Here is a 27,466-nt window from a genome sequence, read left to right on the forward strand (position 1 = left end):
ATTTTTAGGGGCGCCTGGGTGGCTCAGTGGGTTAAGCCACTGCCTTCGGCTCAGGTCATGATCTCAGGGTCCTTGGATCGAGTTCTGCATCCGGCTCTCTGCTCAGCAGGGAGCCTGCTTCCTCCTCTCTCTCTCTCTGCCTGCCTCTCTGCCTACTTGTGATCTCTCTCTGTCAAATAAATAAATAAAATCTTAAAAAAAAAAAACTATCTAAATAAAATTTAAAAAAAAATGCAAACTATAACAAAAACAGTAATTTCCAAATTATCATAATGGTCTCATTCTAGATTTCCAGTTGCAGGGAAGTAATTCAAAAGATGCTATATTTCTTCCCTTATACAAGTGGACAAAATCAACAGAGTATTTCGCTCATGATTTTGATAACTGGAGAAAAATCTGTACAGTATTTAATTATAAATTAACCTTAACCTAAAATCAGGATTTATAACTTCCAAATCACAAAACAAAGAAAGGCAAAGAAACGCGTGTGTGTGTGTGTGTGTGTGTGTGTGTGAAATAAAAAAGACTAATACGATATTAGTTAAGTGTTTGAGTGGTGGATTTACAATTTTTTTCCTCCTTCATATTTTTCTGAACTTTCCAATTTGTTTACAAGGACCAAGTCTAATTTGCATCATCAGAAACAAAATAATAAATATTAGAAAAAATCCTGGGCCTCAAAGAGCAAAAATTTCAAAAGAGACATTACCATCTGTCATTAATTGCACAAACTAGGTGCTCTGTAGCTGCTGCCATAAGACCCAGAAGGAGACAGAACAGTCATATGGAGGAGTCGTGAAAGAGAGTGCTGTCAAAGGAGCGTTTTCTTTCTTGACTACAGGGTTTCGGGGTTTTTCTGCTGTGTGTGTGTGTTTGTGCGTGTGTGAGAAATATGTCTGTTCCACTTCTCTCCTCCACGCAGATTTGACCAATTAAATCAGGTCTGACCATAGATTAAAGAATATCAGAATAAGGGATTTTAGAAATCATCTATAATCCTACCCCCTCCGTCTCACTCAGAGAGAACTGAGGCACAGAAAAATAAATGGCTTGTTCAGGTCCAGCCAATGAGTTAGTTTCCATAAATGTATGGGATTAGCAGAAATACTATAAAACTCATAGTTTTATGAAGCCTTGAGGGCCTCGGATAAGGCTCAATAAAAATGCCTTGTTGAATATGTAGGAACTTGCTGAGCAGAGGAGATCTCTAAGATACCAGCCAGCTCTAAAACTTTATGATGGGGGAATTAATTGGCTACTTTGTCTTCCAGATTTTGAGACTTGCAGGTTGCTCCTCGGGGTCCCCTTTCAGCCTCTGGACCTAAAACCATTGGAGAGGCTCCCCGGCTGGTAGCTAAGCTTTTGGATCAGTTCCTCGGGCCATTCAAAACCCCAGGCTCATAAACCTTCCAGCTGTGATCCCCAGGGGAGAGCAGGGTTGCAGATAAGATATCTCCATATAAAAATCATTAATAGATTGAAATGCACATGGATCTACAAGCGCACTGAAGTCCTAGTTCTAGTCCCTGAGTCCAGTCTATGATGACGTTCACAGATACGTACTGTCTGAAAAACCCAGTTTCTTGCTCACCTATCTGTCAAATACTAAGTTATTTTTTCCCCCGAAGATCAAAACTTTTTTTTGTTTGTTTGTTTTTAACTGAATGCCTACTTGAGATTGAGACAGAAAGTACCTTGCAATAAAATCACGTGTGAGGGGGTGTTTTTTGGTCTATGGTGCATACTTACAGGGAAATTAAGCCATTAAATTTACTCGAGAGCCTTTTATAGCTGTTTTTGCTATTTTGCCAAAGGTCTTTCATGAAAGATTTGGGAATCGCCCTAAAACACCACAGTGGATTTTAAAAGACGAGCCAACCCCAAGGACACTATGCCTTTTCCAGTGAGCAGTGGAACTCTGAATGTTTCCATCTGGGTGGGGAGGCCTGTGAGTGACAGGACATGCTCCAGCCGTATGTGACAACATCACTGTTGCATCCAGGCAGGGACCCAGGGAACGTGGAACCAAGGCTCCCAGCAGCCATTTCCACCACCACCCCACTGGTGCAGGCTGAAGTCACCTGTAATCAGGACTCAAAATGTTATACACACACACACACACACCAATCAACACCACAGTACTGCATATGTACATACACTTTACATATTGGGCCTGAATCCTGTGCTTACTATCTCTGCCACGTTGAGATTTCACCGCTGAGACAGCTTTAGAGAAAAGTGTTTCAGAGTCTTCAGTTAGCTAACCCCCTCATTATAGGAAGATTCTATACAGATCCATTCTGTGCTGAATTCCTCTCTCTTGAGTATAACAATTTAATGGATAATGACTCAGGATAAGTTCAGATTTGCTCCAGGGAAGAATAATGAACAAACTGAAAAATAGGGACTATTTCTTGGGAAATTCTGTTTGTTAAATAAGATCTCTCAGATACCAAGGACTATATCCGCAGACATAAGGCTGTCTCTCTAAACCCTCTGGGACCAAAAAGACCCCAGAGGAGGTGGTGGTAACTCGTGTGTGTGTGTGTGTGTGTGTGTACACGGACTCACCCACTCAGGTGAGAGTTTGGGTGGAGTTTTAACTCTGCCACAAACACTCAAATTCTCATAACCCAAAGCAAGGAATCAGCACTCACATATTTAAACAATGAAGTAATCAAGTAATTAATCTGGTGCCAGTGAGTCTCCAATTATTTACTAGGAAGCCTTTTACAGTTCCTCATGGGCCAGCCAGAGAAGCCCTGCTAAGACAGGAAGAGCCTCACAACATGGCGGCAAGGTTACCCCTCCCCCCAGCTTCATGGATGTGGACTTCAGCACTCAGAGATATGCACATGTACACTCACAGAAAACAGCGATCTTTGCCATTATTTTTTCTTTTCACCACTGGGATCTTTTTTCTTCCCTTAAAACTGGCTTGTGATGCTTTGACCAATATTATGCAAAGAGATCTGTGAGACCTTTCAATTTCAAAGCATGCTAATACACCAAAAGCTCCCACTCAGGAATTAACAATTGTCACAAAGCATTCCCTTGAATTTCAATCAGGAGACAATGCCTTACAGGGAGGCAAGGGCTTCAAATGCCTATGGGTACATTTCAAAGGTACAATGTGATGGGAAATATTCATGGCAGATCTCTATGTAACCACTGGGCCAATGTGAATAAGGAAATAAAGTCCTAAGTACTCATCTTTAATCAAAATCTTGCAGTTTTTCTTTCTTCAAGGTACAGAAGAGCCCTTTAAACAGTCTAGAAATGGTCTGAGGGAAACAGCAGTATCAGTACACCGTCCTCAAATCAAACCATACTAGCTTTGCCAACACCAAGTGCTGGGGTTGGATTAGAATAATGGTTTGAAATGAGCTATTCCTCATTTTTCCATGACCCTGAAGTCTCTATCAGAGTTTGCTTCCTATCTTGGACCTTACATTGTCAGTTTTAAGAGGAGTACACGGGTATCTGTAAAGTGTGAAAGAACAGAGGACTATGCAAAAAGCCCAAGAGAAAGCTGCCAATACGGTTACCTTCTAGAAGCTCTTACTACATGTCTGCTCCGGGGACAGCTGGAGCCGATAAAATTCACTTTTCCCTTTGTCATACTCCTTGGAACCCAGAATTTCTAACCTGGCATTTTTACTCCTTGGCAAAATTACTAAGGTGACTTTATAATTCCTAAAGTTCTCTCTTAAACATATCTTTTTCAAAGTCATCCTTAGAGTTTCATAAAAGCCACGTGAACTCATCCATCAGACAAAGAGACAGTACAAGATCAAGAAACACACCTGAGAGGAAAAGCACAGACAGCATTCACCTGCCTTGGGAACATCCCTGTGGCCGGGGAATGAAGCCAAGAGCTCTTGCAACATAAAGGATGGAGCTCAGTACAGACCCACCTGCTCCGTCAACCGATCGCCCCAGATGCTAGAGAAGGCCAGGCAGGGCTGGGCTGGGCTGTCTTCTCTGATCGTGGGAATAGTCCCCTCATTCTTCACTTCCTGTACTGAGCCTCTCTTCCTGTTCTGAGTTCTTTACTCCATGGACTGCTGTGAAGCTACTCATCTTCTCTATTAGAGTTCACCTTGACCATAATATCCAAGCTTGACTATTTTCTGAACATGGGTTCACACACAGCTCAGAGCCCTCAAAGACGGACCCTCTTCTATTCACGACCACTGCAAGGTTTGGGCGGTTATGAAAAGAGCCAGGCAATGAAGCCTTTAGTTAGTAAGCGCACAAGGACCAACATACAACGCTCCCATATGGTGAGCAGGTATGGTTCCATGGCAGGTCCATTCTTCCACCACAGTGCAGTCAGGGTCTTCAATCCACCAGTAAAGTTTGGGCAATAATGAGTTAACTTTCAGGCAGCAGAAAGACTTTTCTATAAAACTTAGAGGGATATTTTAAATAGCCATTACTGAGCTATCAAGATTTAGTTCCTATGTACGAAATACATTCGCTGTAAATAATACATGACATTTTTTTTCTCTTTACAATTTACTGAGAAGTCTAGCCAAGCATGAACTTTTTTTTTTTTTTTTATGACATCCTGCTTATTACAGAGATTTCTACACATTACAGAGAACTGGCTTTCTAGACAGGACAGTGCCCTCTTGTTGTCACATCACTGTGATGTTGTTGTGATTGTTTGGTTTCTTTCTTCTAGAAAAGTGAATTCAAAGAGAGGACCTTGTGATGTACGCTAGCAGCCTAACGAAGCCACACTCGTCATCTCACAGTTCATGCAGAGCCCCAAATAGAACTGAGAGCCCAAATTAGTAGTAAAATAACTTAAATAAAAGCATATGCTTTAGCCATAGAGCATGATGTGTGCGGTTATGATCCTTTTTCGCTTGGGTTTATTGCTTTGTTTTTTCAAATATCGGCCCCTTAAGGAAGTACCTCTCTCTCTCTCTCTCTCTTTTAAATGGCTGCCAATCTCTAATTTAGGAACCAGCTTTATAAGCTTGCAACCACTACGTTTGTGCTGCACACCTGTTCCTCTAATACCCACCACCTGATGTCTATAGCACAGCAGAGACAGAGATACATCTGTCTGCAAAGATTTATAAGAAGGATCACTAGAGTTGGCCTTGCGTGAGAGCAGTGATGGGGAACATTCATCTAAACACAGGATGCTTAAATCGGTGGTTCTCAAGCTTCAGCATACTTTCAGATCACCTGGGGCTTTGTTACACCTTCTGACTGTCAGGTCTTAGCTCACAAGTTTCAGAGTCAGAAGATCTTGGAGGGGACCCAGAATTTTTGAGTAAGCACCCCGACTGTCACTCTAAAACTTTCATGGGTGGCCATACTTCGGGGCTCACTGGGAAAAGGAGTCTGCATGTCCACTCCCCGGCTTAAAGAGCTGATAGACAGACTCTCACGGTATGCCCACAAGGGCAAACTCACTGGCAAATACAATACACAGCCACTGAGGGGAAACTCGGGGCGGTCATAACACAGCACTCTTCCCCGACCATGACCAAGGCAGACCAGCTACCAGGTAATGGAACACGGTGGCTGGCTGAGAGTGTAAATCACGGAGCCAGACTGCCTGGGTTCAAGTCCTTGCTTCACCAAGGACTTAACTTCTCTCTGCTTCCGTTTCCTATTCTCTGATACGGGAAAAATGTCAAGCATTGGCCTTACAGAATTAACAGGGAATGTCAAGAAATGAAAACAAGCAGAAGACAGAGAGCAGCACCTGACCTACAGGGGTGCTTAGTGGTGGAGGTGAGGTGAGGGATGGAAACCCCTACTCAAAACAGTCACTGAAAAAATAACGCACAGAATCCCATGATACAAATTGAGAGCCAAGGTACAGGTTTCCAGGCTTACTTACTTAAATCTGCACACAGAGTATGCTGCAGTCACGTCCCCCTGCTCTCTGGCACTTCTATTTCCACCTCCCCTCTAGCCAGCTGGTTCCTCCTCGCTCCTCAACCCGGGGGGATTAGAATCTTCTTGCTAGTTTACCTGTCAGGCTACACCCAGGCAGGCGATGGGCAATGGTGTGAGCCAGGAAGTCTCCAAAGGAGCAGGGTCATTTCCAAGTGGGTCCCCAAACCCTGCTTGCTTTCAGAAGCCATGACTTGGCACACTCAGGCACTCCTTCAGATAGGGCTTTCCAGAAGGCTGGTGTTGCCAAACCCTGCAAACTTGAGAGACTCAGTCACATCCCTGCTCTCCATCATTCTTCAGTTGTCACACCCTGAACTCTTTCCCTCCTTTGTCACATTGGAAGGCTCTATCCAACTGGACTATACTCTCTCGTGGCGCTGTATTTTAGAAAGTGGTCCCTGAACACAGCGTAGATTTCTTGTTTTCCTTATTCCATTAATTTGGAAATGCCATCACCACGAAGAGCCATGTTTGGGGCTCTACCCCTTACCAAGACCTCTTCCTGGACGGCATTTCTTTAAATCATCAACATAGGACCCAGTGTTGTGTTTCAGGCACCTGGTCTCAGCCCCCTGTGTCACCTACAAAGCAACCATGACCTCAGTAAATGGGATTTGGCCTCCATCTGGCCATGGCATTTTCAGCAAACCACAGAATCTACAGCTAAAGCCAGCCTAAGAGGATCATCTACTACAACCTTCTGAATTTTCCGCAGAGAAAAACATAGGTTCTTGTTTAAGAGACTTGTTCAAAGTCACACAGCTGGGGGGCAGCTTCCAGTTTTCTGGTTGCTCCAGCAAGCTTTCCACCAACACTGATTTCCCAGGGAAGATAAAGAAGACATACTCATGAAAAAATATATTTGACACGCCAGGAGGATGACAGATGATACATCAGAACCATTCTCGGGAGGGTCCGTTCTCAGCACTACATTAATTTGTGCCTTAGTACAAAACGAAATATACTTTAATTGTAAAATATGTTTGAAATACAAATAAACAGAAAGAAAAAAATGGAAACAAGTTCGCTGTATCTCCACCTAAAAAGAGCCAATCATACCCTGGACATTTAGTATATACCATCCCAATGTTGTTTTTCTAACGTGGATGTGTGTAGTGTGTACAGCAATGAAATGATGCCATGCATGCCATTTTATGACCTGCCTCTTTTGTCTAAAAACCTGACGTGCCCTCCTCCTCATACTGTCCGACTTCCTTCTTCATCGTCATCCGCACCACCTGCCAAGTCCTCCACAGCACGACCGACCTCCTGTTCTTGAACATTTCTGGTTCCTCCCAAATTTTTAAAAATTATCAGCAACTTTGAAATTAATACCTTTCTAGCTAAATTTCTATGCAGACCATACAAAACTCCGAAGGATGAATTCCTAACGTTGGAACTGCTGAGACTAAAGTATGCACAGTCGTGAGGCTTCCGGTCGGTGCCGACAAACTGAGAACTATATTTAAAGGAGACACTGACAAACTGGAAGGTGTCCAGAGGATGACCACCCAGATGTCTATTCAACATGTCCTCGAGGCAGGCTGACGGGTCCGGGTGTGCCCGGCGAACTCAGGCAGGAAGATAAAATTCCCTCCAAAGGGCAAGGACTTTTGTTGTCCGGTCTGCTTCCTTGTGTCTCATTTAAAGCTGAGGTAACAATGTCAGGGGACACCATGGGGGAATGAGAGTCCCTGTGTCGTGTATAGGGGGCTGCATCCCCGCTCTGTGCTGTGCTCCGTGACGCTGGGGCTGGGCTCTGCAGTCACACTCTTCCTCGCCAGACCAAGCCAGGGGGCTCCCTGTCGGCTTCCGCCTGCAGGGAGCACGAGAGGAAAGCCACAGGAGGGGTAAGGCTGGCTCCTTCCATGATCTTCGGTTCCTTTCAGCATCACCCAGGGATGGTTCTCCATCTTGGCAGCAGCAAGTGACCTCACGTCACTGTTCTTCCAACGTTCTCAGATCCAGCCTCGGCCGCACGGCTCCCTCCTCAGAGGTCTGGTTCCTAGCTCCCGCAACCCTTTTCTGAGCTCCTAAGTTTTCATAATTCTCACCTCTTCCTCTTGTTCCCATCTCAAGGGCTGACAGCTGCCCCCTCCCCTTCTCTACCTTTCCATTTTTCTAATATCTAGTTAATAGTTCTTTATACTGGATTCTCTCTATTAAAATGACCGGTAGGGTTCTAGGGTCTTTAGTGGACCCTGACTGATATGGTTCCCTATCCCTGGAGCTGGTAAGTTGAGAAGGAATAACCTCATGTCCAGGGTATTATAAAGGCAATTCCTGAACTGAGAGAAAGCTAAGCCAGATCAGTAGTCTTAAAAGCACTTTTGTCAGTGCCATCTTTTTCACACTTATAGTCTCGTGCCCAACTCAATATGTACTCTGTAACAGCAGAGGTGCTTCGGCGGCAGTGGGCGTACGGAGGATCCTGCCCCTGACTTGCCTGGCCCCACTCCACCAGCAGATTGGCAGAGCCCTGCTTCCTCCTGCCTGGCCCCATCATTCCATGGAACTCGGGTTTGGTAGAGCCCAGTCTGGCAACCACGAATCCACACAACTTGAGTCCCTTTCCAAATCTCATGATTCTGGAACTATGCAATTCTTCTTGCATGGTCCAGGGCTCTCTGGACATCTACATGGCCCCAATAACAGTTCAAGCATAATAGAAGATCTGGGCCACGGGGTGCCTAGTAACCACCTGGCTGCCCCATTTACACCCCTTCTTTTGACCACAACCAAGAGATCCCTTCTAGCCGGGCTGGGGGAGCACGGTGCAGAACCATTATTATTGAGTCACTTCCATGCCTGCTGTTGACAGTAGGTCCGCATGTTTCATCATGAGCATCCTTCTTTCAGAGGTTTCTAACATGACTTTAAAAATCTGCTCTAGCTTAAAGTTTGGCATGAAAGGTCTTGGCCCCCAGGCTGTATTTTCTTTCAGGGAAGCTACTAAACGTGTGTTTAGCTACTTTAGAGCTCAGAGAGAGCACTGAAAAGTCCTGAATAAGAGAAATCTGCAGTTTGAAATGCCCCCTTTCCCCCTCAAAATCTATTAAGCTTCCATTTCCTTAAAAAAAAAAAAAAATCCAGGAGATTTGCTCAAAATGTAGGCTTTCATTTTCCATTATTAAATCGAACCAGGCTTTTGTGATACTCCAAGTATTTAAAGATAAAGGAGTTTGATGCAAACAAGATATTTCATATTAAAGGTGTCTTCCCACATACATCTTCCGTTATAGTTTGGTTTTAGCTTACATCTTTACCTTCTTTGATCACCCCCGAAAAGAGGGTCACATGGCTTTTGAAACACATCCCAAACTGTGCATTTTGCATAGGTGATATTTATAACCTGAGATACTTTTCCTTTATATCTTCTCTACTACTCTCAAGAGAGGTGGTAAGTGCTAAGTATCAGAATTATCCCCTCTTCGTAGAAGAAAAGATTGAAGCTCGAGAACTTGACTTGCTTAAAATCCTGGTAAAAGCCAGGCTAGGAAGCAGATAGCCTCGATGCCTGCCCTATGCTTGCTCAGAAAGGGACGCTGCCTTCTTAAACGCCTGCCGCACAAGGAAACCACAGCGAAGACAGAGAAAAGGGGAGGCCACCAGTCCAGGAACGTCTGCAAACTGGAGCAACTTGTCCTGATGGGGTTTCCCTCTCCGAGAAGTTGCTCCAGTCATGGGAGGCTCAGGCAGTTCCAGAGTCCTCCCTCTGCTTCCCTGCTTTGCAGACACAGTTCGGGTCATGACCAGGAAAATACCTCTATCCCCACACTTGTCCTCAGTGCTAGGAAGGGCCTGTGCTCTGAAGAAATCCAGAGAAATGCGGAAAGAAATCCTAACTTTACCACCCACAGCCAGGGGCAGCCACCAGTTCCACCTCTGATAGATGAAACAAAAACAAGAAACAAAACAAAACAAAAACAAAAATCAAAAAAGCAAACAAAAAAACAGCCCAGTATCTCAAAAGGTTTCTGTGATCAGTAAAAGCACCCAGCACACTGGGGTGCCTGGACAGCTCAGTCGGTTGGGGGCCAGATCCTTGATTTCGGCTCAGGTCATCATACCAGGGGCAGGAGATGGTGCCTCACGTCAGGCTCTGCGCTGAGGGCGGAACCTACTTGAGATGTTCTCTCTTCTGCTCCTTTCGTCCCCCTGCCTCCACTCATTTGCTTGCTCTCTCTAAATTAGTCAATTAATTAATTAAATAAAAACACCCAACACACGAGAAAAATGCAATAAACTATAGCTGTGATAAGCAAACATAAACACTGCCACCCCAAACCAAAACCAAACAAAAACTTAAAAAAGGAAAGAAAAGAGAAGAAAAAAGAAAGAGGTAGGTATTCAACAGATAGGAAGATGCTCCTCCCTAAAAGATGAGAAATGTGCAGGGTCACTTACGACTACAAACAAGGACCATGTGGGAAATCCCGTTGGAAAAGTGAGGCTGGCTTGTAAGACCCGATGACTCTGGATATGCCGGCCACCGCGCAACCCGGCTTTACGGTTCAGCCAGTGACTGGGGGCTGTGATTGCTGGACCACCCTGTCCTTTCTTCCCATTCCAAGATGCGTCACCTGTCAGTTTACCCATTTATCTTTCCAACAACCTTGCATTCTTGAGCATCTCCTGGGGCGTCCACTGCATCTCAGCATCGAGCTAGGCACTGAAGATACAGAAGGACATAAACTAGGGCTCGGTCCAGGGTAAGCTGTGGGGATTCACCTCAAATACACAGTCCAACTCAGTAATCAAAATAAATAACATTGTGATGCAGCATTTTCATTAATCAACATCAATATAAAAAATATCAAAACTTTAAATAAAGACAAGATCATGAACAGGGCTGTGTTGAGCCATACTAGAGCTGAAGCAAAAGGGAAAACCAGTAACACTGACCTGGTCCCATTAAAAAAAAAAATTTTTTTTAAGATTTTATTTATTTATTTGTCAGAGAGAGAGGAGCGAGAGTGAGCTCAGGCAGACAGAATGGCAGGCAGAGGCAGAGGGAGAAGCAGGCTCCCTGCCGAGCAAGGATCCCAATGTGGGACTCGATCCCAGGACGCTGGGATCATGACCTGAGCTGAAGGCAGCCGCTTAACCAACTGAGCCACCCAGGTACCCCCCATTTTAAATTTTTATATGTTATCCATCATGGGGTGTTTTTGGGAGGGGTATAAAGATTGATCACTTCAAATATTACACTAAAATACTATTAATCTGGATTAATGAGCTTTTTAAAAAAAGATTTTATTTATTTGACGGATAGAGTGAGCATAAGCAGGGGCAGCAGCTGGAAGAGGGAGAAGCAGTTTCCCTGCTGAGCAGAGAGCCCGATGCGGGACTCGATCCCAGGACCCCTGGATCATGACCTGAGCCGAAGGCAGAGGCTTAACTAACTGAACCACCCAGGTGCCCCTAATAAAAGTTTTGGCAGCCCCTCAGATTGCTGGCTCTAATCTTGGCCCTAAATGGGACAGGTCTAATAGTCAGCTGAAACTTAAAATCCCCCGGAGTTGCCGTGGGAAGCAATCTAAGGCATGAGAGATCTATAATGGCTGAGAAAGATCAAGGGAAGAGCAGGCAACACAGGGCTGGTCAGGAGTGATGCCCCAAACCGGGCCTGCTGCGGGCTCTTCTTCATGCCTCACCCACGCAACCTTCACGCCTCTTTCACCCCTTGACAGTGGGAGGTGGTTCTGTTTACCATTCGCAGCCCTTGGCCACACACAGTCCCACGCACCAACCAGGTTTCCGTAGGCAGGTGTTCCACTCGGCGGCGTGTGCCCCAGCCTTGCCCGGGCCGGCTCTTGGTCGTGATGGTCGAGTCTGCTCCAAGACCGTGTGAGCACAGCGGTTCCCTGAGCTGTGCCCCGGTTACACGATGGGCTTCCTACTCACTGTGGTCCGAGTACTCAAATCCCAGCATAGACATAGACTACCGTGCTGTGTGGGGACACGAGTGCCAGACACAACTGGTATAAACATAACCCACTTGATTTCTTCTCAAAGTACTCTAAAGCAGCCGGTTCCTCTCTCCCAGGCTTACCCAGGCAGGCCTCTGCCCCGCCCACCCTTTCTACTCTGCCGCATGTCACTGCTGTAAGCAAGGGAGTGAGCCCTTGATGGCAGAGGCGATCAGCTGTGAATTCAGCAGACCACATTCCCCAGCCCCCCCGTGCACCTACACTGGGCCATGCGCCTCCTTTGTACCCAGTGAGGGCGAACAGTGGGGACTTGCCCATTTTCAGACTTTCCATGGGTAACCCTCTCTTCCTTTGGCCCCCGTCTGGCTAAATGGAGAGAGAACACCGTAGACTTCCAGGATAATGGAGCCAAGGTGGACCGAGCATGGGTCCCTGAATGAACGGAAGAAGAGCCCCCCACTAGATGGAAATAAACTTTGACTAGAAACTTGAAAATAAGCTCACTGACGTCCGGGGGTCTGTTACAGCAACTAGCCTATCCTGACTAACATCTTCCCCAACGAGACTGCAAACTCCTCCCTGGATGGCTCTGTATCTGATGCGCCCCCGTCTTCTCAACAGAGGGAGAGCACACAGTAGGCGTGCAATATACTCCTGTGGTAACTAGGCACCTCTATTTCCCTCTTGAAGCTATCACAAAAAAGTAGGTCCGCCACCATTCCCAGCAGAATGACTTATCGTGAATCACTCTCCATCTTTTTATACTGAAAATGAAGGCAAAATATTCCTAGAAACCCCTGTTAATTGTGATCACAAAATAGAGTGATTTCTGCTTCTTAAATGCCACTTTATAATCAGCTAATAATCTAAATAGAAACAAACACACAAAGTCAAAGGATGGAGTCAGAATGGGAGCCCCAGACACATCCTCGAGTTTTCCTCTGGAAAGATTTCTAACGCGCCATAGCGTCTTAGGATATGTTTCTGCTCTGTGCATATCACAGTTGACATCTTGTCAAAACCCAGGGAAATAATTGCATCCCCGAGTAAGAGGATCACGCAAGCAGCAATTTCAATGTGGCACTGCTCATCAGCACCGATTTACTAACATCTTACTGTATACAGCCGTGCGTGGCAGGAGGGAAACACAGACGTCCTCACCAAGGGTTAGGCATAAAAACACAATCTTATGCTTCCGATTCAAAAGAAGAAAGAACAAAGAAAAAGAGAATAACATAAGAATTGGGGTTTCTTCCTCTTAGAAATAAACTTTTAAAAAAATCTGAGTCCTAGTCTTCTCACCTCCATTTGAGACGGGTGGACGAGGCATAAGCCGGACTGCTTAGGTCTTGAGGGAGAAGAAAAACAACCTATCTTATGAGGTTATTAAGCGAACACCTCAGCAAGCCGCAGGCATGCTACTCATTTATTACACAAAACCGAAATCTTCTGACAATCCGTAATTATGTGCTGAGAACTCTAATGAGTAGCTCTGCACCAGAAGGATTCACAAAACTTTGATCAGTGTCCCAAGAGACAGCGGGTCAAGATAAGCCTTGAAATCTGATTAACATCACCCATTCCCATCTAGCATTCGAAAAACAGTTTTCAAGCTCTCCATTCTTCAGCTGGATATTTTGAAAACAATTTTGTCAAACATCCTAGAGCAATTATAAAAAAAAAATTATAAAATGTCACTTCTGGAACAGACTTAAGATAAAGTTTATATAATTTCCCATGTACAATTCTCCATACTTTTTTGATCCTAAGGCCATGATCATGAAACAGTTACACTGTAGGGCTCAATGCTCTATACTATCTTAGATGGAAACTGGTTATCGTTTTTTATCTTGTCTTCTGCAAGTGAGCAAGATTTTAGAAAACCTGGGCTTGAAGTGGTGATGTGTTTATTTTTATTTTTATTTTTTTAAGTAGAATCCACAGTGAGTGTGGAGTGTGCAGGGCCCGAATCCACGACCCCAAGATCAAGACCTGAGCTGAGCTCAAGAGCCCGAACTCCAAACCGACTGAGCCACTCAGATGCCCATGAAGTGGTGACATGTTTAAATTGGCCATCCTGGGGCGCCTGGGTGGCTCAGTGGGTTAAAGCCTCTGCCTTCAGCTCAGGTCACGATCTCAGGGTCCTGGGATCGAGGCCCGCATCGGGCTCTCTGCTCAGCGGGGAGCCTGCTTCCTCCTCTCTCTCTGCCTGCCTCTCTGCCTACTTGTGATCTCTGTCTGTCAAATAAATAAACAAAATCTTAAAAAAAAATAAAACAGCCATCCTCACATCCTTTTCTCTCTTCCCTTTGGTTTTAAGACACATGAAGCAGGGAAAAGAAATGTGATTTAACTGAAGCTAAATCATCTGGAGAAGGAATGGAACCCATGCTGATGGTTTCATCAGTTTGGTTCAAATGAGAGGTGTGTATGTGTGTATGTGTGTGCATGCATGCACGCGTGTGGGCAAAATGAAAACACAGCTGCCCTCTGGTCCCTCTTAGTAGGGTTAGAGAAGGAAAGGCAAAAACAAAATGAAACAAACCAGATAGTACACGCCACCAGCCCAAGTGCCTGCCTGCAAGGCAGACATCACTAATCAATACCCCACTCTCTCCCACTGAGCCCCGCAGTCTGTGATCCTTACCACAGGCCTCTCTGCACCGGCTACCTGGCACATGGAATTGAGACGCTAAAGTGAAATCCAGTTTCCAGCTCTGAGTCTGTCCGATTACTAATGAACGTTTGAAACAGAAAAGACATCAGAGTTGCTCAACTCCCCTGTTTACAGGTAAAGAAGATGAGCAAAGGAGATGTTAATTGACTTTTCAAAAGCAAAACAGCCAATCCACAGGGATTTTTTAATTGAAATCTTCAGAATTTTAAAATACTCTTTCTTGGTATGATTTATGCCATTGAAGGCATGTACAGCAAGGTTCAAGAAGAAAGGGATTTCAGCAGGCTGTCAGGTCTGTTCTACAAACCAAGACAAACAAACAAACAAAAATCCACGGCAGGGAGTGTAAGGAGAGCTGGAAAATCGTTCTCAACCTGAAATGCACGCAAGGCAATCGGCCAAGCTTCCTATAGACCCTGTCTCCTGAATCATCTGCCTACATCAACACTGTCTGGTATCACTCGCTCCTTCAGGCCAGAAATAAAAGAGGATCCATGTAGAAATTACCTCTAGCGAAAGAAACGGCCTCTGCTGGATCGTTCTGGGCTCACAGCACTGACGCCCCAGTCCCATCTGAGAGCCCACCCCCCTTCAGGGGGTCGAGATGGAGCCACTCGGGGCTCAGAAGCTATTCCAAGTCTGAGGTCAGGTTTTTCAGAACAAAACACACCCAGTTTAATGGTGATTATTCTGTGTTTTTGGCTGAGTGGCGTGAAACCCCCAGGAAGGCGCCCTCTGGGAGAGAGAAAATGACTACGGAGCCCTTCAAACCCCTGATCCATCCCGTTCCTTCTCCCTCTCTCTCTGACACGCGCGCGCACACACACGTGCTCACACACTCCCCCCCCCCCCCATTCCGAGAGGAGCCCCTGGAACCCCCTCCACCTCGGGGTTCCCGGAGCATGAAGCACTCTTGGGAGCCACGGAGGCGCGAGAAGAGGGAAGAGAGTGGCAAACGGCTCGCGCGGCGGAGCCGAAGCCTCCAGCAGGTTCTCCGTGGCGGAGGAGAAGCAGCCGCGGGGAAGGACTTCGCACGAGGAGACGAGGAGGAGCAGCTGGGGAGGAGGTGGAAGTGGGTGACAGAGACATGAAGCCAGAAACGGAGCTGTGAGGAAGAAGGGGGAAAAAAGGCTGAGCAGCCGAAAGCTGGTGGTTAAAATAACTCGTGGTAACAGAGTGTTCTTTGTTACCACACACTGCTCTTTGTTACCACACATTACAGCAAGTTATAAACAACAGAAGCATGCCGTACACTAAAGCTGCTTTTCAGGCTCCGGGCTGCGGTGACCTCACACACTCCCTGGCTTCCCCCTCGTGTAGACGGATGCTGTTCCCAGGACCCCAGGTCGGGGCGGTGGCCATTGATCTGGGCATCTCCCCCGACCCACGGGCGTCTGCTCTACTGTCTGGCATCGTGCTCCTTGCAGAGACGCCTTCTGCATTCACACGGATGCGGGTCAGAAAGATGCAGACAGGACGGGTCCCATCTGTGAGGAAAAGGGACCGTCGAGGTCTACAAGCAGAGGGATGCAAAACTTTTCCGAGGGAATTAAAAAAGCCCAGAGAAAATGATCTCATTTGGGTCTATACATAAAATTAGACACTCAACAGCAACAAGAAAACAGCTTGCCTGGGAAGACAGTGGACAGACATAGCCCGGGCTTCGGTGCTAGGAATGGACGCCCCAAGGTGGCTTCTCCCGCCCCCTGCCCTGATCACCATCTCTCCCGACTACCACCCTTCCCTCCCTTGTGTGGCCTCTCATCTACCAACCGCGGGGCGCAGGGCACACCGAGGAACCTTCTGGTGGGAGGAGAGACAGTGCGCCCAGCCCCACGTCTTCCCACGACGCCATGCGACAGCCAATGGAGCCCATCAGGTCACCTCGGCCCCCTCCGAGGCCTTCCCCTCTGACCTGTCCTCCTCCCCACGCCATTCATCTCTGTCCTCGGGAGCCAACACGGACACTCTCGCTGGCCGAGCTCTCTCGCGGCCTGCACTCCCCTTGACCTCTCAGTCAGGGTGGTCAGACGCTAAGGGGCACTTCGCGCTTACTCAGACTCCCCCTGCTGTGCGGCTCTAGCCCCCACCATCAATCGCTTTTCCTCTATCACTGAGGGCTTTTTAAAGACCCACTGTAGCAGAGCTGATGGTGTCCCAGGGTTGCTTTTTCTCCTTGTTTCTTCCTCTGCATCCTGAGAATGCTCGGTTTCTCACTAGACTGCGGGCAAAGACTACGTCTAACTCATCTTCACGTGCCCCTTAGCAGGAGATCCCAGATCCCGAGCTGGGCCTGTGCCCGATCCGTTTCTGTTACCCTCAGAGCCCGTCGCTTGTTCTTCTGTGAGATCTCCCAGACCTGTTTTCTCATCATTCCCACTGCTGCCTTCTCATTTCATCCTGGCCCAGGCTCTGCCCAAGTTATGACCTCACTAACCCCACACTTCTACCTCCTCCCCGTCCGCTCCACGCCTCAGAGGACCGCCAAAATTATCCTTCTGGAAGACAGTTAGGCCTCATCTGCCTACCATGACCTTACTCTTTGAACTGCTTGCCTTCGCCCTTAGTGGGATGGTGTCCAAATTGAGCAGGATGAGAAATTCGGTGCCCCTGATAATTTGGCTTCAACCTCCAGACATATCTGCCGTTGTCCATGTCCTACACCCTAGCTCTGCTGACCAACATACATTTTCAAGCTTCTCTTTCTCTGAGTATGTGGTTCTGCGGGCCAAGGATTCACTTGCCTGTCCTTCAGCCTAGTGAAACCCACACCCCCAAGGGCCAACTGGAAGATCAGGGTCTCCGTGAAGCAACGCCAGCACCTCTCTAGGGCGTGAGTCATGACTCCCTCCCTGAGTTATGAGACCACTCAGCCCGTGTCTCCGTCCTATCACTGAACATGTTACAGCCCAGGTCCTACCTGTAGGCGCCCCACACTGTGAATGCTCAGAGACCAGAGTCCTGGTCTTGGTATTCCCAGGACTTAACACAGCACCCGGCACGTTCGTGGAATGTTCACTGCACTGAGTGGAAGGCAACGAAATTTCAAAAGAACCGATCAGCCACAAATCTTTCACAATTAATCACACAAGGGAAAATGTGAAAAGTGGGTGTCTCTGGAGAGAAAAAGTGATGGAATTGGTCCAGAGACAGACCTACTTTCCACCGCTGTTCCTTTTAATGAGCTTGAGGTGTTTTACCACCTACAAGCACTATTTTTTAACACAGTCCGAGGAGGTACCTGGCACTATGCACAGTGGGGCTTTTAGGCATCATGGAAACAGCTTCACTAACCAAAGAAATCCATGAACCTGGGATAACTTCTGTGTAGATTATCCTATTTTCCCCTCAGCTCCCACAGAGCCGTGCTGTTCTGCCGTTGTTACACGCTGTACAGCCTGCGAACAGCGTGATTTATGGACATGTCCTCCCTGCTGGGTCGTGAGCCCCGAGAAGGCAGCGACTCTCCACTGCTCACCTTCACGGCCTCTACAAGCTTCCAGTGTAGTGCTCTGTGCGCACGTGCCTGTCACTTGTAACTGTTTAATAGAATTGGACTGACCATGAAAATATGGCAAAGTTTCAAATTTAAAAAAAAAAGTGATAATTATACTAGTTTGCTGCTAATAATTCAGTTACGTGGAGGTAAGGAAAAGGAAAGCTAAAATATCGCTAAGAGATAACAGTGAAAATATGAGGTTTCTTATGGTCAGACTGAGTACAGAGCTAGAACAGCCGTAAAAACATAACGTACTTTGATATTTTGCCATTCCTAATTTAGGTGGTAGATTCACATATATTATTCCTTCTGTACTTATCTTGGCAAAACGAGCACTGTGCTTTCACGTGAGAGCCCTGAATACACACGCGGAGCCCCCACTCTGCGGAACCACTGTCGGCAGAAGATGAGAAAACGTTCTGAGATCAAAGGAGAAAAAGGAAAAATGGATTCTGAGATGATATCCTTATAGACAAAATAGGACGACCATCAGCAATTTCCAGGCAGATTTAAAACCTCACTCCCCTGGTGGAAACACTCCAGCCAGATGCTGTGGTGCCGGGAAGCAGTTTGCGAGCCCCCTGCCGTGGAGGAGAACAGAGCGCAGGATGTGGACTCCGGCCTCAGAAGCTGAGCAGACAGCTCTCCTGACCGTCACATTCACAGAAAACAGTGCTCGCTTCGGCAGCACGCACACTGAAACTGGAACGGTGCAGAGAAGGTTAGTGTGGTCCTCATGCAAGGGTGACACATAAAAGTTAGAAAACAATAGGAAATTTAAAAAAAAACACACACAACAACACAGGATTCGTATATATGAGATGGATATTCACTGAGCACCAAATACAGAAATACGCGGTATCCACGTGTCTACGTAACACGACAGATACGGGTCCTAAGGGCCCCCAATCTTGTCATACACTCTAAGCCTCACCATTTCCTCCAGGAAGTCCTCCCCTCTCCTCCTCCCTCTCCGACACACACACACACACACACACACACACTCTGGCTTCATCCAGCCCTGCTTGTCCCATGTCACCACCGTCCGCTTCGCATCATGGTTCGTGGGCGTGTCGTCAGCCCGGCGGACTTTTCATCACTTGCACAGAGACTCCACAGCTCAGTCACTCACCAGTAAACTCTACTAGTTCATGACCCACGGAACGCAGCTCACTGGCAAGACAATGTCTGATCTCACAGCCTGGCAGATCTGGATGTGTCCTCTCTCCCCACAGGCCCTATGAGAATTCTGTTTCTTGAAGGGAGTAAGAAGAACGCATATGGGACAGAGAAAATCATAAAAGCAAAGTTAGGGGCGTACAGATAAGTCCCTCCTCTCGGGCCACTTGCAATAACTAACGGACGTGCCTCCTTTAGGAAGCAAATATTGGGTTTTATTTTCTTTTGTAGTCACATTGCTTAGCCCAATTATTCACACAAAACATAAGATTCATAAATAGTTGGTGATTCAGTTAGTTAACTAGAGGGGAGAGAGAGGTAAGAAAAAGAAATGTTCTCAATTAGTGCTCACTGAAATGAGAAATAAGTGAGTCAACAGACAAAAAGTACAATTCTCCCTTACTTTGCCTATCCTAAGTGTGTCCTAAGTAATTTAATAAGGTGTCTGTCCCTTACCCCAAACTGGAAAGGGTATTAAAAGTTCACAGCAAAGGAAACCATCAACAAAACAAAAAGACAATCTACTGAATGGGAGAAGATATTTGCGAATGACATATCCAATAAGGGGTTAATATCAAAACTATATAAAGAACTTATACAACTCAATTACCCCCAAGCCCCCCCAAATAATCCAATTTAAAAATAGGCAGAGGACATAAACAGACATGTTTGTGATGGCTCTGCAAAGGAGCCATCCAGATGGCCAACAGACACACAAAAAGATGCTTAATATCATCAATTATCAATTATGGTGTGTGTGCGCACGTAACAGAATATTACTCAGCCATCAAAAAGAATGAAATCCTGCCATTTGCAATGACAGGGATGGAGCTACGGTGTATAATGCTGAGGGAAATAAATCAGTGAAAGACGAATACCATATGATTTCACTCTTATGTGGAATTTAAGAAACAAAACAAATGAACAAAGAAAAACAGAGACAAACAAAACATGCACTTAACTACAGAGAACCACCTGGAGGTCACCGGCGAGGAGTGGTGGTAGCGATGGTGAATGCATTTTGAATTTGAACTGAATCTGTAAATATTTACTGAGACCGACTATATATAGGGTGTGTTTCCGATGCAGAGAGGACAGAGATCGATAGGAGCTGTTCTTTCCCTCAAGTATCTTACGATCTAGCATCACCTTCCTTGAAAATTGCGGTGCCTTTTACTATGATGCAAAAACAAAAACAAAAACCCTCAAAAAAAGAAGAAACACCCCACAATGAAATTTCACAATATTTATAAAGTCGTATGTTGTTTAAGCCAAGGCCAAAAGAAATACACTAGGGTTCCTTTTCAAAAAGTATGAGTATTCCAACGCCGAATCTCAGACAGCAGCCGCCGATCTAAAGGGCCTCACCCCAAAAGGCCTGTCTTCAGTCCTCAGAAGGAAAATGCAATAGGCAAGTCTTCGGAGTTACCCGTGCCTTGACTGTGACAAAAACATCTATCTCCGTATGTCCATGTTTAAAAAAAATGCTGGTGGGAAGGTTTATCCCCCACAACTTCCTTTAAACAAAATGTAAATGTTTGCTTTACTTTCATTTTTATGGACTGCTCCCAAAGATTTTGGTCTGGGCTAGTTTTTCATGTCTCTTAATAACCTGAATATTCATGTCTCTCACAACTGCAGTGTGATAGTTAAAACGTGGTTCTGGGGGGATACGTCACTCTATTATATAAAGGGGACAGATATCACCTACACAACGGCTCAGTTTAATGTATTTATCTCAAAATTAAAAACGAAAGTGCCTGAAAAGTCTAATCTTGAATAGCATATATTTTTCCCCACACAAAATTTTAAGAGGGGGGGCGCCTGGGTGGCTCAGTGGGTTAAGCCACTGCCTTCGGCTCAGGTCATGATCTCAGGGTCCTGGGATCGAGCCCCGCATCGGGCTCTCTGCTCAGCGGGGAGCCTGCTTCCTCCTCTCTCTCTCTGCCTGCCCCTCTGCCTACTTGTGATCTCTGTCTGTCAAATAAATAAATAAAATCTTTAAAAAAAATTTTTTTAAGAGGGAACAAACATATGTACACCTGTGTGCCGGTGTCTATCTGTATATTCAAGATAATACAAAACTATGTACTCACATACATAGCTTTAAGAATTCAAGCAACACATGACTAAAGGGAAATGGAAAACAGATCACTATTTCAAAATTGCGGGGGAATTACTGAAGAAGAACATTGCCGAAATAAAAAAATGTTAAAAATGCAAACTTAAATGTCAGGTGTCTTCACTAATAAGGTAGTGAAGAGGGAAGAAGTCACACCTCCTTGTGATCAAAAAGAAGAGCACTTCTTCTTAGTCAGACGAAGGGACACGTCCCCTTATGCATCATGTTCTTGGGCTTAAGGGGTGTTCGGTCCAAGAACGCTGTTCTGCATTTGGTCTCGTGTGTCCTGTGTCAGTGAGAGCTGTCCTGTCTGGGCTCCCAGGGGCCAAAGGATACATCCTTCCCATTCCCACCCCATCGTGGTCAGTGTGCTTCTTCCAGAAACACCTACGGGGCCAAGCTGTGGTACAGATGATCTGCACTGCCTCCTCCCTATAATACAGAAGTCCAGCACCCTCACCCTCTTCTAGAAAATACTACATTTCTGATTGCTGGTTTCTTGCCTACAACCCCTACCAGACCCAAAACTGTGGTCCTGGCTTACGCAATATCTGCGTTGAAGAAACCCCCTCACATTCATTCATACTGAGGATTACAAGGACTCACACTCAATGGAAACAAAGAAAACAAGACTTTATTACAGCTCCTGTGGTGTGTCCCAAAGAATTCGTATTTCAGCCTTCTTTGGGACTTAAAAAAAAACAAAATTCGGTGCACTTGAGTGAGGAGACGGAAGAGCAGAAGAAAAGGAGACAGCTTCCAAGTCCACCGAAGCCACAGGGCCATCCGGTCTGACACCCCTGGGCACCTGGCACCTGGCCTAAGACATGGACCTCAGGCAGGAGGCACTCAGAATGGTTTCAAGGCCAAGGATGCTGGAGTCAGGCACGTTCAGGCTCAGACTACGGCTCAGTCACGTGACGGCTTGCCCTAGCCGCAGTGTCCCTCAGCTTCCTCCTCTGCAGGATCGGGCAGCACCTCCCCGGCAAGGCCCCGGAAGCGGTGGGCATGACAGCTGCCCTCACACCGCTCAGCCGGGGTTCCGGCCGGATCTGCTGGGGCTGGGACCGCCACTGCTACTCCTGCGGCAAGTGAGAGCCACCGGGCTGTACTTTCTGCCAAGAGAAGGTTCACGCACAGCACGGTAGGTCTAACTGCCGGCTCCGGAGGCTGACTTCAACTCTCAACCTGGCCATTTTCTGACGCAGCTAAGTTCCTCGGACAGTGTATTTAACCTCTCTGCGCCTCAGCTCCCAGTCATGAAAAGGGGATGATAGTATCTATGGAGTTACAGGGCGTGAAGGGAATATGCGTGAATTGTTTGCAAGAATTGCATGCAGTAAGCGTTTTTTCTACTTAGAGTGTCTAAAATTTAAAAAAAAAAAAAAAAGTATTATTAATGGTAAGAGGCATACAGACAACTTCCTAAAAGATAGGCATTAGGTTAAGCTACACATACCCACTTCCCACATATGTACATATGTACGTATGTATATTTAATTATCCTGATTTACAGGTGACAAAACTGAGCCATGGAGTATGTGAGCAAGGTGCTGAATCACGATTTAAACCCAGGCAGTGTGGTTCCAGAGCCCATGCACTTAATCACTAGGCTGTGCTGCCGAAGAAAGTGTTAAAACAATGAATAAAGGTTCCTGCTGGAAAAATACAGAAAAGAGTCAATGACCTTGACCCTCCTGTTTTCAATGAGCAGGGACAGTTCTTGCAAAGTGCGCACAAAGGCATGTGGAGGGCAGGCGAGGGCCGACTCAGTGTTCCCTCTGCAGGCCAGGCAGGGGTTTTCCAGGCCCAGTTGGAATACAGGAGCGGCCTAAAGATACAAAAAAGAACTCAGGGTTTTGGCCCTAAATCCAAAGTCACTTCGTTTACAGCAAGTTTTAAATGGACAAAGAACAAATGCTTATCGTGGGCTTGCCTTTCTGTGGTACCAAGAGGGACGGTAAATAATCAGGATATTGGTCTTGAGGAAGCTTACAGGAGGCCAAGGTAACTTCTACTTCCCTCTGAACCCAGTGGTGAGGCTGACCCCTCCACCTACAACTCCTCTGGACTGCAGCAGGTGTAGTGGCTTTGGTAATGCTCAACAGCCTGCAGCTGAACTTTAGGCCACTTGAGGTCAAAGACCTATTCATTGGTCACAACACAATGAGTTGACCAGAGGCCTTATCAATTCATCAATATCCCTAAGGCCTTACCTCATAAAAATGCCATTCCAAAAACCTAGCAATTTTAGGTCAACTGTGTGTTGAATCAGTGTTTTGCTATTGACTAATTCTTGGGAGTGATTCATTGCTTTTCTCATCCTGTTTGAGTTGAATTTCCTGTCAGTGTCTCAACTTTTGGTCCTTCTAGGTCACCTTTTCAAGGGATGCCCCCTAATAAAAGACTTTAAGCAATGTAAAATCTCAACCCAAATCACCAGAAAATGGACAGAAAAAGATGGGGAAGAAACACAGAGAAGCTGAGGAACAAGGGAGAAAATCAAAATGAGTCACTGGGTTCCTAAAAAGATGAACATTTTTCATCTACCAGATTAGCAAATACTGTGTTCTTGAGGTATGGAAGCAAGTGGCACTCCCACAGATGTCAGTGAGAGTGCAGACAAGTGCCCATGGAGGTGAACTCGGCCAGTATTTGTCCAAGTTTAAATGCACACAACCTCTAGACAAGCTATTCCCTGGACACAAACCTTATAACTGGTGCTATCTCCTGACACCAAAAAGACACCCAAACTGTGGGTACTTCTAACTTTCAGGAGAGATATTCAGAAGAGGGTTTCATGATAACCACGGGACATCCAAATTACACACAGTGTAACCTTACTTAATTAACCAGTTATGGTATAACAAAGATGATGTCCAAGTACATAGAGATCATACTTGCTGCTATCCCTTTGGTGACTAGACTGGGGGCGTTGCTGAGGTGGCTGCCGTGTTTTACAGAATCCAAGAGTAAGTCTTACTGGATCACAGGACAAGCCACACTGTAAGAGGAAAGGTCTGGGTTTGAGGAAGGGGTTACGGCCTAATCTCTCTTCTGCCTCGTAATCTATCCTCTTGAGTAAGACACTTCCCTCCTCTGATTTCTTCATCCACGAGTGACAAACATGAACTAGCTGTAAATTTGCTTCACTTTTAATGATCCCTTTAAACTGCAGCGAAACAGAGCTGAATCTTCATCCGCCCACACAGAAGAGAAAAGGAACTCATGCTTAAGATACAGGTTTTTATGGACTGGCCATTACCGTTGATCCTTGAGCAACCTGGGAGTTAGAGGCGCCAGCCCCACATGGTTGAACATCCATCTCTCATTTCTGACTCTCCTACAACTTTACCAATAGCCTACTGTTATTCCGAAGCCCTATCAATAACATAATACCGATTGTATCAATATTGTACTTATGTTAATATTGTATTTATTATTTATTCTTACAATAAGGTGAGCTCGGGAAAGGAAATGGTGTTGAGAAGATCATTAGAGAAAACACATTCGCGGTGCTGGACTCTCAACTGGGCACACTGATGGAGCCGTCCAGTTCAAACCCACGTTGTTCGAGGGCCCAGTGGACTTCTCTTGACCCTGCCAACAACCTCGTAAGATACATATTATTATCTTACTTTTTATAGGTTAGGAAACTGAAGCTCAGAAGAGTTAAGTCCTTTTCCAGATTCCAGAGCCAGCAAGAGATAGGGCAAGGGATCAAAACCATCTGGATTTTACCCCAAATCTGGGTCCTTTACCCTTTTCTGTATTTTCTATACACCTGATAACCCAAACTTAAAAAAAAAAAAGTCCTCATTGCTGATTTTTGTCAAACCAATGCAGCATCTGAATGCAAACCAAAAAGAGAAATATATTTATAAGGGAAAATAGGGAAAAAGAGTAAAGATAAGTTTGTTCACCAAAGTATTAAATAGACAATTAAAAATAAAAGCTTCTCTGAATCACCATAAATGACTTAAAATCTACGTTTCTACCTAGTGCTAAAATAACCAGATGACTTGTCGTTAATTGACTCTATTTAGACTAAGGTAAATACGGGTTTTTGGTTCGTTTTTGCCCACCGGTTGTGTTACAAAGACATAGACTGAATCACTCCTACACCTAGTCCAGGAATAGTTCCAACTCAAAGGTCATTTGTATTGTTAACTCATACCAAAAACAAAAACCGCACATTCCTCCTATGAATAACTCCAGAACTCTAAGTCCTTTTCTTTAATTTGGTCACCATTTATAATTTTTAAAAAGCACGGTTAGGGGGCATGGGGCGGGGCGAGGGCCCTTAGTTAACATACTTAAATCCATCTAGTGGCTGAAGGACTAAATCAAAAACTAAAGATGAACATAAAACCTGAAACTATAATTCCCCTGGAAGATAACTTACATAAGCTTCCTGACACAGGTCTTGCAGATAATTTTTTTTTTTTCAGTCTGACATCAAAAGCAAAAGCAACAGAACCAAAAATAAACAAGCAGACTGTACCAAACTAGAGAGGGGTGGGGGCGGGGGAGAGAGAAGAAGCTTTTACACAACAAAGGAAACCATCAATAAGATAAAAAAAAAAAAAGCAACCTACTGAATGGGAGAAGACATCTGAAAATGATCCATCCAATAAGGAGTTAATATCCAAAATATACAAGGAATGCACACAACTCAACAGCAGAAAAAGCTCCACAACAATCCAATTAAACAATGGGCAGAAGATCTGAATAGATGTTTCTCCAAAGAAGACACACGAATGGCCAACAGGCACATGACAAGATGCTCAACATCAGTCATCATCAGGGAAATGCAGTCAAAACCACAGTGACATGTGACCGCACACCTGTCAGAAGGGCTAGAATCAAAAGGACAAGAAATACCAAATCTTGGTGAGGATGTGGAGAAAAGGAAATCCTTGTGCACTGTTGCCAAGAGTGTAGAGTCTGCATCCACTGTGGAGAACAGTATAGAAGTTTCACAAAAAATTAAAAACAGAATTACCGGATAATCCAGTAATTCTGCTTCTGGGTATTTGCCTGAAGAAAATGAAAACCCTAACTCAAAAAAAAATACATGAGCTCCCATGTTCATTGCAGCATTATTTATAATAACCAAGACATGGACACAACCTAAATGCCCATCAGTGGATAAAAGGATAAGAAATACACACGTGTATACACACGCACACACACGCATGCGTTGAATATTAGCCATAAAAGAAGTATGAAAAATTCCCATTTACAACGACATGGATGGACCTTGAGGGCATTACACTGAGTGAAGTAAGTCAGACAGAGAAAGACAAATCCTATATGATCTCTCTCATGTGTACAATCTTTAAAAACAGAAAGAACAACAACGAAACAAGTTCTTGGGCTCCTGGATACAGAGAATAGACTTGTGACAGCCAGTGGCTAGAGGTGGGGTGGAAAAAATGGGTGAAGGCGCTTAAAAAGTTTAAAAAAAGAAAAAGGAAAATATTGCCTAGATATTATAAATTGGCCAAAGTTGAGGGGGAAAATGCCTGCTGCAGGCTGTAGAAATTTCAAGCATTACTCAGGTGGGAGAAATCCATTGTTCATAGAGTCTGTATTAAGTGCTAGGGGCTTTACACATATTATCTCTTTTAGATCTCACAGGACCATCTTCATTTTATACATGAATATAATGAGTCATCCTGCCAGCACGTGGCATAACTGAGATTTCTACCCAAGTGTATGTCGATACAAAGGCCACTTGTCCCTGTAGGAATAACACAGAGGTTAAACTGCAGCCACTAGGAAAAGCAGAGGGTAGATACTGAGACACGATGCCCAACTTAGCATAAATGTGTTTTGTACTGAATTACCCAAGGATGAATTCTGACCTCCCCCATCCCAGTCCTCTCTCGCATGCTTCCACAGGTTTAAGAACAGTATTGCTTTTAAAATCTTCAAAGGAGGGGCGCCGGGGTGGCTCCGTGGGTTAAGCCGCTGCCTTCGGCTCAGGTCATGATCTCGGGGTCCTGGGATCGAGTCCCGCATCGGGCTCTCTGCTCCGCGGGGAGCCTGCTTCCTCCTCTCTCTCTCTCTCTCTGCCTGCCTCTCCATCTACTTGTGATCTCTCTCTGTCAAATAAATAAATA

At 45.5% G+C, this 27,466-nt stretch overlaps 1 protein-coding gene and 1 non-coding gene across 5 annotated transcripts in view; one reads left to right on the top strand and one right to left on the bottom strand.

Moving 5' to 3' along the window:
• The window catches only part of GLIS3 (GLIS family zinc finger 3), a 438,277-nt gene that overhangs the window by 240,084 nt on the left and 170,727 nt on the right, over positions 1–27,466 (bottom strand). The gene's annotated exons all lie outside the window — the stretch shown is intronic.
• Positions 18,710–18,816, top strand: LOC132025256 (U6 spliceosomal RNA). The gene has a single exon (XR_009406512.1). It is a non-coding gene; the product is annotated as a U6 spliceosomal RNA (small nuclear RNA).

The sequence above is a fragment of the Mustela nigripes genome, chromosome 9 (assembly GCF_022355385.1).
Source record: "Mustela nigripes isolate SB6536 chromosome 9, MUSNIG.SB6536, whole genome shotgun sequence".
In the NCBI taxonomy this organism is placed as follows: domain Eukaryota; kingdom Metazoa; phylum Chordata; class Mammalia; order Carnivora; family Mustelidae; genus Mustela; species Mustela nigripes.